Consider the following 13,581-nt stretch of genomic DNA (forward strand, 5'->3'; position numbering starts at 1 on the left):
TGTAATAATAGTAGAAGGCGGCATCAAATGACATACATAACAACTTTCGTTCGTATGTGTTCGTGCAGTCCAGTCAGCGAATTGCCAGAAGATGTTGTCTCGAGGTCCAGCTCGAGCGGGTAACCCTGCTCCGAGCAGCAGTAGAGTGGTCACGAAACTTGTGATGAGGACTGTCATGGTTGTAGTGAGGATGATTGGTCCCTGTTCGGGCGCCAAATTGTAAAGGTTCACCCAGCCGGAACGGTCAACCTCTCGAGAACAATGCCTTTGTGCCACCTGCAGAATTCTGGGGCGAAAAAACACCGCGAAAAACAGACCAGAAAAAAACAGAGATTGGTTTCACTGTCGTATATTCACAGTTTTTTCACCAAAGATAGAGCATCCAAAAAAACCTTTTATAACATCCAAAAAACTGTTTATGGGCAATTCCATGTAAATGTCAACCTCACCATGCAAAAATAAAGCAACATGTAATACATCAAAACCACTCCCAGAGATCTCACCTAGGCCTGTATTTTACAGATGTGAATAAGTTGAACCAATTTGTAACCAACCTAATATGTCACTGTCAGTCTTTCTTTCTTATAATGTAAACCCCAAGCTAAAATCAACTTTGATCATGTACAATTCTATATTATTGCCACAAGCCACAGAAATGTATGCTAAAATCCACAAAACAGCAAAACAATAGCCATCCTAAATATTATTTAAGAACTTTGATAGTTTTAGCTGGGCGGCATGGTGGTGTAGTGGTTAGCGCTGTCGCCTCACAGCAAGAAGGTCCGGGTTCGAGCCCCGTGGCCGGCGAGGGCCTTTCTGTGCGGAGTTTGCATGTTCTCCCCGTGTCCACGTGGGTTTCCTCCAGGTGCTCCGGTTTCCCCCACAGTCCAAAGACATGCAGGTTAGGTTAACTGGTGACTCTAAATTGAGCGTAGGTGTGAATGTGAGTGTGAATGGTTGTCTGTGTCTATGTGTCAGCCCTGTGATGACCTGGCGACTTGTCCAGGGTGTACCCCGCCTTTCGCCCGTAGTCAGCTGGGATAGGCTCCAGCTTGCCTGCGACCCTGTAGAAGGATAAAGCGGCTAGAGATAATGAGATGAGAGATGAGATAGTTTTAGCTGATATTTAGAGAGTTTTTCAAAGGGTTATGGTGGTTAAATTGCTGATTTTCTAAACATATGCCATGTCTATTTCAGACGCGTCACATCCATAACGGAATTTCGTCACATCCATAACGCTGACTTTTCCTTCCGAAACTCTGCATGAAATACAAAATATTTTAAACAAAGATTTTTTAATATTCACCTTGGATCCCTCTATCAAATGGATATCTCCATTTCGACATTAGGTTTACAATTTCACAGAGTTTGATAAAAATGTACAGTCACCCAAGAAAAGTGATACTTTTTCTGTCACATCCGTAACGCATCTTTTATTGGCACTTTCTGGCATGCCCTAGATGTACTATGGGAATTGTTCTTGTTCTATCACTTCTCCAGTATGGTACAGCCTCAAAATATGCAACACCTGTTTAAATACTGGGAGACAATAAAACATGCACTGGGTCATTTGTTCCCATTTTGAGTTCAAGTGCCACGTCCATAACGCTGGAATTGCTCTTATCTTTCTAAAGGCAGCTGTGTTTGTGTGTGTGTGTGTGTGTGTGTGTGTGTGTGTGTGTGTGCGTGCGTGACCTTGGCGGCTATGTATGTGCGTGTAGAGGGGTGTGGGTAGGATATGTGTGTGCGTATGTGAATGTGTTGATATCTTGTGCTAGGTCAGCAAATCACATCTTAATTCCATCAATATGTATGAAACCTTGGATCAATCATAAGCAAAATGTCCTGTATATATTTCATATCAACGGATGTTCTTAACAACTCAGCAACTCAGCATTTACGCACGACAAAGCGCGAGATGTTTTTTACGACAATTTTAAACAAAGACACTATGTTTAGTCTAGCAAAGAAGTGTCTTCTCCACTGGAAGAAGGTCACACAGTAACTTTTACAGGAAGTTATACAGGAATAGTTAATAAAGGATCTAAGAAGCTAAAATATTAAAATCATAAAGTCTTAACAACCCTAAATTACATTCTGCATTCTAAAACTATAAAACTAACTTAAATCACTTAATACAGCTTTAAATCTAACATTAAATCTAACATTCAATCATTTCAATTTCAACACTGAAGAGACACTGGTTAAATCTAACAATCCTAAATCACGTTCTGCAGCTATAAAACTAACTTAAATCATGGCTTTAAATCTAACAATCGTGGTAGTCTACCACTTCAGACAGGTGACTGCTTTTAGTTTTAAAAAATACCGCATTACAAAACAAACAAGACTGTCAGTGAGGGTGTAGCTCATTCCGGCCCCGTTTAGTCCAGAAGGAACGATCTAAAGTGGGCCACTTTGCGCAATAAATGTTGCAAGCTTTATACACTATATACAAGCTATATATAGATGTTCTATGCACCCTAGGTACCCCTACCTTCATGCCAGAAAGAATCAAAATTGGTGAACTGAGGGAGAAGAAGAGATTTTTGTGGAAATTGCTTGTTAAGGCTTATTTACTCAATATCTTTATTATTAATTGCAATTATGCAAATTTGGGTAGAAGCTATATGCACCCCAGGCAGACCTACCTTCCTGCCGAAAAGAATAAAAATCGGTGAAGAATTGAGACAGAGGAAGCGATTTTCGTGAAATGTGGACGACGCCGGATGGACAACGGACGACGAACAACACATGATGGCATAAGCTCATCGCCTGTATGCTGGATGAGCTAATAATAATAATAATCAGTGAACATTGTTGTATTTGTTCTTCTGATCTTGCTTCAGCTGTTTTCAGCACAGGGGGTACAGTTGTGCTCATAAGTTTACATACCCTGGCAGAATTTTTGCTTTCTTGGCCTTTTTTCAGAGAATATGAATGACAACACAAAAACTTTTTTCCCCACTCATGGTTAGTGGTTGGGTGAAGTCATTTATTGATAAACAACTGTGTTTTCTATTTTTAAATCATAATGACAACAAAAAACATCCAAATGACCCTGATCAAAAGTTTACATACCCCAGTTCTTAATACCGTGTATTGCCCCCTCTAACATCAATGACAGCCTGAAGTCTTTTGTGGTAGTTGTGGATGAGGCTCTTTATTTTCTCAGATGGTAAAGCTGCCCATTCTTCTTGGCAAAAAGCCTCCCGTTCCTGTAAATTCCTGGGCTGTCTTGCATGAACTGCGTGCTTGAGATCTCTCCAGAGTGGCTCAATGATATTGAGGTCAGGAGACTGAGATGGCCACTCCAGAACCTTCACTTTGTTCTGCTGTAGCCAATGACAGGTCGACTTGGCCTTGTGTTTTGGATCGTTGTCATGTTGGAACGTCCAAGTACGTCCCATGCGCAGCTTCCGGGCTGATGAGTGCAAATTTGCCTCCAGTATTTGCTGATAACGTGCTGCATTCATCTTTCCTTCAACTGTGACCAAATTTCCTGTGCCTTTGTAGCTCACACATCCCCAAAACATCAGCGATCCACCTCCGTGCTTTACAGTAGGAATGGTGTTCCTTTCATCATTGGCCTTGTTGACACCTCTCCAAATGTAACGTTTATGGTTGTGGCCAAAAAGTTCAATTTTGGTCTCATCATTCCAAATTACCTTGTTCCAAAAGTTTTGAGGCTTGTCTCTGTGCTGTTTGGCATAAATTTTTGTTGGTCTACCTGACCGTGGTTTGGTTTTAACAGAGCCCCTGATTTTCCATTTGTTAATTGCAGTTTGAACACTGCTGACTGGCATTATCAATTCCGTGGATATCTTTTTGTACCCCTTTCCTGTTTTATACAGTTCAACTACCTTTTCCCGTAGATCCGTTGACAATTCTTTTGCTTTCCCCATGACTCAGAATCCAGAAATATCAGTGGTTGGATGAAAGATGCAAGAGTCTGTCTGGATCCCAGAAACTCACTCAGCTTTTATGCACACACACTGATTACAAGCAAACAGATCACAGGTGAGGACGTTACCTTTAGTAGCCATTCAAACCCATTTGTGTCAACTTCTGCGCATGTTATCAGGCCAAAATCACCAGGGTATGTGAACTTTTGATCGGGGTCATTTGGGTAGTTTCTGTTGTCATTATGATTTAAAAAGAGAAAACACAGTCGTTTGACAATAAATGGTTTCACCCAACCACTAAACATGAGTGGAAAAGATGTTTTTGTGTTATCATTCATATTCTCTGAAAAATGGTCAAAGAATCATAGATTCTGCCAGGGTATGTAAACTTATGAGCACAACTGTATATAGTGTCAAATAGTCCTATTAAATGAAGCCGAGAGCTAATGTAATGGCGCGATAATGATGTTGAATCTAAATTGTATCGCTGTATTGTATCGCACCATTCCATTGGTTCTCGTTATGGTTCTAGCCAATTGGCAATGAGTTCACGTTACAACAAATTGCACCAATATTTGTAAAAACCAAATAGGCTCTGGTGATCTCGACCAATGAAAACAGCGAAGAAAAAATAAAGATTCACGATAACAACAAGTCAAAGGCGAATTGGTCGTCGGATCATCCAGCCTCAAAGCACTGAGGTAAAGTAAGAAGCATGCGCTTTGTAAAGTATGTCGGTCTGATTTCTCGATCAATTTTCTTCAAATATGGCACTCAGAATGCAGGAGAGTGCACCATTTTACACCGTTTTTTCAAAATGTTCTGGGGGATTATGCCCTCAAACCCCCCAGAAGGGTCTGATTGCGTGACACAATCTGATCTACCACTTTTCACTCTCTGGGGGTTGGTAAGTATGCAATATAAGGGCCATCCTAGAATTCGGGGTACATTTCACATCTCCAAGATAAACCTTTTGTTATTTTCCACAAAAGAAAACTTTATTGAATCAGTTTTGAACAATAATGCAAATGATGACAAACTTTCACCAATAATACCCATGACACCTGCTCCGAGTGATGTCACTTCCTCTGGCAGGAAACTTCAGAAAGGCAGTGAGGTATGTTATGTTTCTTCTCTCATTAATTTGAACAAAATGTTGAGAATACACCAACAGTAGATTACTTATTCGTCAAATCTGTTATTGTGATATTGGAGTGAATCTCTCGCTCATTTTTTTTAAAACAATAATATGATTAAAATCCATAAAATTCTGTTTGTATACACTACCGTTCAAAAGTTTGGGGTCACCCAGACAATTTTGTGTTTTCCATGAAAAGTCACACTTTTATTTACCACCATAAGTTGTAAAATGAATAGAAAATATAGTCGAGACATTTTTCTGGCCATTTTGAGCATTTAATCGACCCCACAAATGTGATGCTCCAGAAACTCAATCTGCTCAAAGGAAGGTCAGTTTTATAGCTTCTCTAAAGAGCTCAACTGTTTTCAGCTGTGCTAACATGATTGTACAAGGGTTTTCTAATCATCCATTAGCCTTCTGAGGCAATGAGCAAACACATTGTACCATTAGAACACTGGAGTGAGAGTTGCTGGAAATGGGCCTCTATACACCTATGGAGATATTGCACCAAAAACCAGACATTTGCAGCTAGAATAGTCATTTACCACATTAGCAATGTATAGAGTGGATTTCTGATTAGTTTAAAGTGATCTTCATTGAAAAGAACAGTGCTTTTCTTTCAAAAATAAGGACATTTCAAAGTGACCCCAAACTTTTGAACGGTAGTGTACATGGTATATATGTGGTAGCTAGTTTGAGGTTAGCATGTGTAGTTCAGACACAAAATGGTAGAAGGTGTCAACTCTGTTATCGTCGATTCTGTTAACGGATCACCCAGTTTGATGATAACAGAGTTGACAATGACGAACAGAGTCAACACTCGAAATGTACCCGCAGTTATCGAATGGGCCACAAAAAAAAAAAAAACCAGCTGCCTTGAACATAATAGGACGTTAGCATTCACCTAAATTAAGGACATGAAGAGCTTCCAACATACAATCACAATCGTGTGAATTTAGAAGGACTGATGGATTAGCAAACTATCATTTCAGATAACTAAAATGGGGTGTGTGTGTAGATTGCGTCAGGAGCGTTTGGAGATGGTGAGGATGGCTGAGGAGGTGGCGAGACATGCAGTGGAGGTGACTGTCAGAGAACTAGCTGGAGCCCAAGTGACTGTACACACACCCATCCTGGAGGTGGAGGAAGAGGCGGAGTCAGAGTAATCACACACACACTCACTCTCTCTCTTTCATTTGTCTTATTATCCTTATAAGAACCTCTCATAATGTTGTGCAACACCTTAATCTAAGAGTTCTTGTACATATAAAAAAAAAAAAACAGATTTCCTCGTTTAGACCTGCCCCCAAAAATCTAAACTGTTAGATATTTCCATCATTGTGCGGATAAAAGATTTTAAAAATCCACGCCTACACAGTAACTTGAGGCTTTATTTAACTTCTCCAAAGTTCTCCAAAGGGCTCATATTGTGGACACACACTTCGAGAAAAATTTGTGTGTGTGTGTGTGTGTGTGTGTGTGTGTGTGTGTACAGTGTTGCATGCTGAGATTTAGAATCATCTTCCTTCATCTGACCTTCGAACTTGCTGTTGTTGTTGCAGGTTACAGGAGCTGCAGGACGAGGAGAAAGAAGCAGAAATGTTACACAGTCAAAGTAAAGAGTAAGGGAACATTTTCATAACCCATATAAAGTCCACGCTGATCCGGTCATTTCCTTCAACAGCTATTTCACCAAGGTCCTAAAATTTTCTTTTATTATTAGTGTTTGTGAACGTATTAATCAAATATACCATGCACTGAGCGGCACGGTGGTGTAGTGGTTAGCGCTGTTGCCTCACAGCAAGAAGGTCCAGGTTCGAGCCCCGTGGCCGGCGAGGGCCTTTCTGTGCGGAGTTTGCATGTTGTCCGCGTGGGTTTCCTCCGGGTGCTCCGGTTTCCCCCACAGTCCAAAGCAGTGGCGGCTGGTAGTCTTTCAAACAGGGGAGGCTGGTCGGTTACGATATTTCCAGGTTTTAAAAGAAAAAACACATCAATTTTGCCCATACTCTTGCCTCTGATCTGGCTGATTGTTGGCAGCGTCACAAACTGTGAAATTTTGGCCCATTAGCCTACTGTCCAATATACATGATGGTGGTGTTTCTTTTGGCCCATTAGCCTACTGTCCAATATACATGATGGTGGTGTTGGGGGGAGGGGTATATTTTAACATTTTATATTTTAAAATTGTGGCATGTTGTTTAAAAATGGATCATTATTGAAAGCAGCTCTTTGTCAGGAACCTCAGCAGTAACAGCAGAGTGTTCTGGAATAGGCACAAGCACTGACCTTGGGGAGCCAAACATAGAGCTGGGTGCCACACATTTCATTCAATGACACTTTCCCTATATTTTACTTATTTTGACTGAGAAATGTTTTATTGACAATTTTGATAACCCTTCACTTTTAATCCAGGTCTGTAGTGTGAAATGTTCTCGGCTGTGTTTTTGTTTAAAAATGTTTTCCACATTGTAGCTGTGTTTAATTCATATCCAGAAAAATATATATTCCAATATAATATACTCAGCATAAACATTTTAAATAGATTCTATATTTTTGGTCCATCCATGACATATTACTAAAGTAGCCTATTTACTGTTGTTGATGTGGGTCACTTGCTGTTAGCCAATTCACTTTCTCGTACCAGGAGAGCTGAAAGGAACGAGTATTATTCCCTACCTTTTTCACCAAGTCAATTTGAGGCGTTGGTCTACCCTGCTCTTTAATTTTAATTTTTTCCTCGAAAGGAAGACTGGCAAATGGCTTCGCCAAAATTAAATCAGCAATGCTTGGCATCCGTGCGCAGCTTTCTTGCTAGCTGACTAGCCCCCTCAAGTTCAAGTTCAGTCACTCAAATAAACGAAATTTCTGGAACTAAGATAGCAAACTTGACACTTTATTTACAATGAAAATATATACAAACTAAAAAAGCTGGTAGAAACCGTATGTAATGAATGAAATCGAAATGTAAGCTGATCTCTTACAATACACCACAGCACTTGCGAATCCGCATGTGACTGAACTGAGATTCACCGCTGCCTGTCTATATTTGAAACGAGCTGTCAATCAAAGAAAATATCCGGCCGCTTTCACCAATCACCAGTCTCCTCGCGGAAACTGCCATGTCCCTCCCACTGTGAGGCTGGGAGTCCGTGAGACTCCGTGGGGCGGGCATTTTCACAGTATTTGTCCAATAACCGTCTTGCATTTTGAGATTGAAAGCGCAGAGCTCCCAAATGCCATTGAAGTGCACTGAGGCTGGGCTGCATCGCGCTGTCACGAGGGGGAAAAACTCACGCACACATTAGGCGAACTGGAGAAAGTTATAACGGAATGATTTCGCACTGTAGTTGGGTTGAGCACATATATTTCTATGATTCTGGATCTGAAATAGCAGTGTTATAAGGTTGGCATAAGCCTAGCGCAATTCATCCTACACGATGTTCGTCATTTTTAGAGGAGGCTGAGCCTCCCTCGCTGTCTTAGAGCAATCGCCCGTGGTCCAAAGACATGCAGGTTAGGTTAACTGGTGACTCTAAATTGAGCGTAGGTGTGAGTGTGAGTGTGAATGGTTGTCTGTGTCTATGTGTCAGCCCTGTGATGACCTGGCGACTTGTCCAGGGTGTACCCTGCCTTTCGCCCGTAGTCAGCTGGGATAGGCTCCAGCTTGCCTGCGACCCTGTAGAACAGGATAAAGCGGCTAGAGATAATGAGATGAGATGACACCATGCACTGAGAGGCTCTGGTTGAAATGATTGATTCTCTGAGGTGACTGGTGTAGTACTATTTTGTGAAGGGCTGCAGTGCGACGCCAGTCATTGAAGACAATCCATAATTCCCGGTGCCTCTCAGTGCATGGGAAATTAGATTTATATCCCTCATCAAAAAATTCCAAACTAAAAGTGTTAAGATTGAATCTCGGCATAAATTCACTGGAGGGGGGGGGCATCGTGGCTCAGGTGGCTAAGGCGCCATACCATAAATCCGGGGACCTGGATTTGATTCCGACCTGAGGTCATTTCCCGATCCCTCCCCGTCTCTCTCTCCTGCTCATTTCCTGTCCTGTCTCTACACTGTCCTATCCAATAAAGGTGAAAAAGCCCAAAAAAATCTTTTTAAAAAATAAATAAATAAATTCACTGGAGGCAGCCATGTTTGTTGTTTACATCGGCGCGACCTTCAACTTGCACATGTGCAATGTCCCATGCTATCACCTGCCTGGCTAGGCATGATCATCATACGTAGATCTACACACAGAGAAATGCTCATGGAGCCACAGCTGTGATTCGAGTCGGCTGTATCAGTTGAAATTGTCACGTTTGTATTTTTACAGCCACCGACTTATGGAATCAATTTTGTGCCAAAATGTTCATACAATACTTTTGAAATATCAAACAAAAACGACAAATCAAAATACAAAAAAAACAAAAAAAAGTCCATTTTTTTAGACTGGCAAACAAATTATTCGTGTAATTGTGCAAAATATCAGTCTATTACTCTTCAGAAACCTTTTATTTTTGTTCCGCGTCTTTCTCAGTTTTGTTTGACGTAATTTATTTTGGTTGCGATTCCAGCTCTCTCGTTTGCGCTCCCTGACTTTTTGCTTGATATTGAAGTCCACTCGATCCTTGTTTACCGCCAATGGATCGGTCACTCGTCAAACAGTCCGCCAGAATCCGAGTAGGAAATGGCCGCAACAGCCTCCGGGGGAATCGCTGAGCGTAGCTGTCAGTCAAACACAAGTTAGCCAATGGGAATGCATTCCTGGACAGCCCACCCACACGTGAAGTTTGTGCCAAAACTGCAAGCAAAAAGTCAGGGAGCGCAAACGAGAAAGCTGGGATCGCAACCAAAATAAATTACGTCAAACAAAACCGAGAAAGCCGCGGAACAAAAATAAAAGGTTTCTGAAGAGTAATAGACTGATATTTTGCACGATTACACGAATAATTTGTTTGCCAGTCTAAAAAAATTGACTTTTTTTTGTTTTTTTATATTTTGATTTGTCGTTTTTGTTTGATATTTCAAAAGTATTGTATGAACATTTTGGCACAAAATTGATTCCATACCGACTGGGCTAAAGTGTGGAACAGCAGATATTTTGGGGGGCGACAAATGACACTAATTTGTTTCTTTTAAATACTTGATATTTTTTGGGGTTTTGTTTTTGAGCAGAGTTTTTATTTCATCCTCGGTTGGTTCAGCAACACGCTCCGCCGTTTTGTTTTTCTCTACTCACGGTATATGAGCTGATAGCCTAGTAGTAGAGTAGCCAATCAGAGCGTGCGATTGCTCATATCCAGTGAATGCGGATAGAATAATAAGGATTGCTACAAATATTCACTATTCACAAGGACATTTGCACAATGTAACTGCCTCCCAGCAATAGTTCGAGATCCCCCCACTGTAGACACCTTTAAATCCGGAACGAAGATAGTTGATCTGAGTAATGTCATCCAAAAATCCCTAATCAAAAATTAATATCCCGCTCAGTCGGCTTGCACCTGCGGGGTGTTACATCCCATCTGTGGACTTTATGCAGTAGCACACCAGAACCAGAACCATAAGCCTGATTTTGAGGGGAAATAGATGACTTGGCAACCCTGTTTAAGGCACCAGCACATCTCCATTTAATCCTGATGGGAAAGAAAGGCTGCATCTCACATGTACATTATTAATAAACTGTTGGTCATTGTGGTATAACAGGTGGTGTAATACTTATACACCCTGTTTAAGAGATTTATAGAAACTTTGGAAAGAAGCCAAAGCGTTTTGACTTCCTGTAAGGTAATAATAATAATAATAATAATAATAATAATAATAATAATAATAATAATAATAATGTGACTCTTCAGCGCCCTCTGCTGGCAACATGGTGTATCTACGAGTTCTATGGGCGCTAAATAGGATTTCTCTCTCTCTCACACACACACACACACACACACACACAAAGGAGAAAGCAATATGCAAATACACCACATTTAATATTTAGTGTGCATTTATTTAATTTCAGCTAATTTTAATAGATGCATAAAATTAATTCTTTTTTTATATATATATCCATGGCTGATTAAAACAAGTTGCCTGGACAACATCCACCCTAGCAACCGCATCCCATAGTACCGACGGTTGCCTAGTTACCTGTTGAGCATCAGGATGCTTGTTTACACGCAGGATGTTGGAGCTGCGTCGAGCAAACACTCAGAGCACAAAAAACAAATATTTAACAATCATTAAATTAATCTTTTATATCATTAAGATGAAATGGCTTTAGGAGATTTGAATAAACCAGGCGTTAAAGAGATAACACCGGATTTAACCTGAGCTTCTGGGCATCTTAGAGTAAGTTCATATTTGGGGGATTTGTGGAAATTATTTTCAAGCTTCAAACCTTTCTAAGGTTTCTATGACATGCTAGTTTTATTACTGCATTGTTATCATATGCTAATCTGGAATATTTACAGAATCATAATGAGCACATGATGATGTGAATGATATGACATCCATATTATGTGAAATAATATAGTGTGTGTGTGTATGCGACAGGTGTCAGGAACTGTCTCCAATTGAGGAGTTCCTCCAGGAGCCTGAAGATCCAGCGGAAGATCCAGAAGAGACAGAGGAAGAAGTAGAAGATGCAGATGTGCATCATGTAGAAGAGCCAACGCTTCCTTCTCCTGACCCGAAGAGTTTCACAGCAGGTCAATCTGCTTCTCCTGAACCTTTGAGACCAGAAGCCTTGCCAGAAGAGCCAGAGGAAGAGGAGTCGGATAGCTCATCAGAGGTTGAATCAGAACCAGATCCGATCACTCAGCAGCCGAAGTCATGTGATAGATCCAGCATAAAGCAGAATGTCACCCAGGTGAGGATGTGCTTGAGGCTGGAGATGAGAAGTGAAGTGTTAGCATACGCCTGACTAACATGTGATGCAGATCAAGAGTAGAGCGATGCTAATCTTCTCTTGCTTCTTAAATACATTAATCTACAGCATATAATCTACTCATATTCCAATAGACTTCTCATCTCATCTCATTATCTCTAGCCGCTTTATCCTGTTCTACAGGGTCGCAGGCAAGCTGGATCCTATCCCAGCTGACTACGGGCGAAAGGCGGGGTACACCCTGGACAAGTCGCCAGGTCATCACAGGGCTGACACATAGACACAGACAACCATTCACACTCACATTCACACCTACGGTCAATTTAGAGTCACCAGTTAACCTAACCTGCATGTATTTGGACTGTGGGGGAAACCGGAGCACCCGGAGGAAACCCACGCGGACACGGGGAGAACATGCAAACTCCACACAGAAAGGCCCTCGCCGGCCACGGGGCTCGAACCCGGACCTTCTTGCTGTGAGGCGACAGCGCTAACCACTACACCACCGCGCCGCCCTCCAATAGACTTATAAAGCACCATTTCCGTGAGTTCAGTAGCGCTGGAGACAAATTACAGTTCAAAGGCCTGATTAAACAAATGCGTCTTGAGCTTTCGTTTAAAGCAGTTGATGTTAGTCCAGTCCTTGATGTCTTCTGGTAAGTTGTTCCACAGTTCAGGAGCAGCAATACAAGAAGCACGACTTCCATAGGCCTTGAGATTGAAGAAAGGTTTCTTTAAGAGGTTCTTACTGGAGAAACGGCAGGAACGTCATGGCTTGTAAGGAGTAATTAGATTCTTGAGGTAGTCAGGAGCCAGGAGGTAGTCAAAATAAAGTACTGCATTCCAAACAAGGTACCTCCAAGGGAACTCCGAGGGAAAACTCAAGTGATAGGAGAGAATCGAATAACTGAGCTCCTGTATGCGGATGATCGGGCCATTTTTGCGAAATCCATAGAGGAATTGCAAAACATTCTCCAGATTTATGATAGCACCTACACCCGTTTTGGGTTGAAAATGTCGTATGTGAAAACAGAAACGATGGCATTCAGTGTAGACAAAGATGTCAAAAGTCAGAAGAATATAATTTGCATCAATGGTAACAAGATCAAGAACGTGCGGCGCTTTAAATGCCTCGGTTACACGACTACTAACTCCAAAGAAGAAAAAACACACCTTCTTGACACGAGGATTGGATCTGCATTCCAGAAATGGAACGAATTAAAACATGTACTCACGGACCACCACATATTTATTTACCAACAAGGGTGAAGTTTTTACAACCTGTGTCTGATCCCGTCTTTTGTATAGTGTACAGGTGTGGCAGCTATCTGCCAATGAAATCCAAAAGATCTAAGTAATCTAGCATGGCTTCTTACGCAAGATGATAAAGGGAGGCTACAAAAGGAAAACGTCCCCTAAATGTAATGATCCAGAATACGATGGTCTCGATTGGGAATTGGATTGGAGCTTTAAACTGTCTAATGCGGACTTGCGAGAGAAAACTAAGACCCAGCCCATAAAGCTATTCTGTTTTGAGCAACAACTAAAGTACCTGGCACACATTTGCCGAATGGACAATTGTGAACTCCAAAAACAACTTCTATTTGGCACGCAATCTTCTAGATGGACAAAGTTTGAGAATCTTCTGGGATTAGACG

This window comes from Neoarius graeffei, chromosome 8, assembly GCF_027579695.1.
Source record: "Neoarius graeffei isolate fNeoGra1 chromosome 8, fNeoGra1.pri, whole genome shotgun sequence".
NCBI lineage: Eukaryota > Metazoa > Chordata > Actinopteri > Siluriformes > Ariidae > Neoarius > Neoarius graeffei.